We start from the raw sequence: 2356 nt of genomic DNA, 5'->3' as shown, positions 1-2356 counted from the left end.
CCCCTAGTCGCCCCTCCCCACCCACCCCTGCCCCGCCCCGTCCGGGTATGAGGGCTGAGCGCCCGCCCCACCCCACGCCGGAGCGAGGCCAGTGGGTTCCTCGGTTTGGCCTGGTCTTACTGGAGGAGGCCCTGCCTGTGTCAGTCTTGGCGCTAGAGTCCAAGGACCTGGAGTTGCCAGGGGAGACGCGGAGCTCGGCCCAGACGAGGTGGCTTTTGGCACCTCTCTACCTTCTGGCCCAAGTGCTGATTGGGGAATAGTCGCTTTGACGGTGCAAAGAGCGTTCTAGGCGGGTGTGGGGGTTCCACTGCGTGTGCCAGCGTTAGGTATTGCCCCCACCTGCTTTTAGAAATCTGCCCTGCATGGTGAATCTCCGTCTCTACTAAAATACAAAAATTAGGCCGGGCGCGATGGCTCATGCCTGTAATCCCAGCACTTCGGGAGGCCGAGGCAGACGGAATCTGAGGCCCGGAGTTCGAGACCAGCCTGGCTAACATGGTGAAACCCCATTTTTACTGAAAATACAAAAAATTAGCCGGGCCTGGTGGCGGGCGCCTGTAATCCCAGCTACTTGGGAGGCTGAGGTAGGAGAATCAATTGAACCCGGGAGGTGGAGGTTGCAGTGAGCCGAGATGGCGCCACTGCACTCCACCCTGGGTGACAGAGCAAAACTATGTCTCAAAAAAGAAAAGAAAGAAAAGAAAGAAAAGAAAAGAAGAAAAGAAAAAAAGAAAAGAGAAAATAAAAGAAATCTTCCCTGCAGCTGGCAGTTGTGGTGTAGGACCTGCTCACACTGCATAGACACTCCTGCACTGGCAAATATTTACTGCCACCTACTTTTTGGTTTGGGGCAGGCCCCCACCTCTGACTCTAGCCTGGGGAATAAACCAGATGAAGAGTGAGGTTAACCGTTAAGCCCAGCTCTGGGCAGGCTGGCAGCAGGCGGGCTGTATCTGCCACTGGCTTCAGTCTTCCTCCCTGACAAGGGGTGAGGGGGTTGGGGCAGGCAGGGTGAGATGGGGGCCCTGGCTCTTCTGAGGACCAGGGTGAGGTACGGACCCACCCAGCTCAAGGTGTATCCCACTTCCCAGGGCCCCCTCCACAGAAGTCTAGGTCTCTGTTGGAGGCCTGCTGGGCCCTTGCAGCCCCAATCCCAGCTCTGGGACCCTCACATCTCCTGGGTGGGGGATGTTTGAGGCACTGATCTGCAGTCCCCACTTCCCCAAGCAAGGAGCATGTGTCTAGCCTGTGAGGATGGGTACCTGTTGTGCAGGAAGGGCTGAGCACCGTCCGAGGGCATATAGTGAGGGACAACAGTCAATCACCCATTTGTGTGTGTGTGTGTGTGTGTCTGTTAATTACCCTATGAAGATTCAAGGTTCCTTCCTTTGGGTTAAGCACTGCCTGCCCAGAGATGGTAGTAGGAAGAGGGCAGGGTGCTAGGCTCTGTCTTCCTGTGGGGCTGGGTCCCTGAGACAAGGCAGAGGACAGCAGGATGTCTTAGCCCCTTGACCATCCATAGACCCCCAACCCCTGCTGGAGTGGTACTTGCACCCCCATCTCCCTTAGTACCTGCCAGCTGGACCCAACAACCTCTCCTCCCGCTACAGTGCAGCCAGTATTGTCCTGGGGCCACCTTGGCACCACAGGTTTCCTCCCTGGCAAACCTGCATTACGGCCTTGCGTGCCTTCCCCCAGGGCCAAGGCGCTGTTGCTGAACTGAAGTGGCGACAGACCGGGTCAGAGCTTTAAGCAGCAGCCCCAGTGCCCTAGGGACCTCTCAGACCCCCTGCCCAGAGCAGGCAGCATGGTAAGCCCTCCTCCCCTTCCCCTGCAGCCTCAGGGCTGGAGCCAGAGCTGGGAGGGCTCCCAGATCCTGACCATATCCTCCCAGAGACTGAGCCAGGCCTGGACACTGTCCCCTCGAATGTGAGAAGACTGGGCAGGGGGAGGGGAGGGAGGAGGGGATGGAGAGCTGAACCTCGAGCCATGAAAGGGGCAACCTAGGCAGTGGTATGGGGGAGTGCCCAGAGCTCAGAGTCCTGTGGAAGGCAGAGAACTGCCCCAGCCCCTGCCTCTCATCCCCCACCCTCTGTGTCCCTGGCTGAGAGGTTCCTAGAGGACGTTTTTCCAGCAAAAGAGGGAGGGTGGTGGCTGGGCCTAGATCCTTGGCTGGGCTTTTCTCTGCCTGCTTGCAGGGCGCCTAGGGTAAATGGGCTCTTGGAGACAATTTCTGGCCTAACCTGACTTGAACAGGAACCCGCGGAGGCAGAGCTATCCCCTCAGGCGTGGGGGCGTGATTCCACCTCGCCAGCCATGTGTTCCACACTGAAGGCTGCTGGCCCCTCTCCCTGGG

The sequence above is a fragment of the Rhinopithecus bieti genome, unplaced genomic scaffold (assembly GCF_001698545.2).
Source record: "Rhinopithecus bieti isolate Rb0 unplaced genomic scaffold, ASM169854v2 scaffold_19723, whole genome shotgun sequence".
Lineage (NCBI taxonomy): Eukaryota > Metazoa > Chordata > Mammalia > Primates > Cercopithecidae > Rhinopithecus > Rhinopithecus bieti.
The sequence above is the reverse complement of the archived record's forward strand: the minus strand, read 5'-3'. Positions refer to the sequence as shown.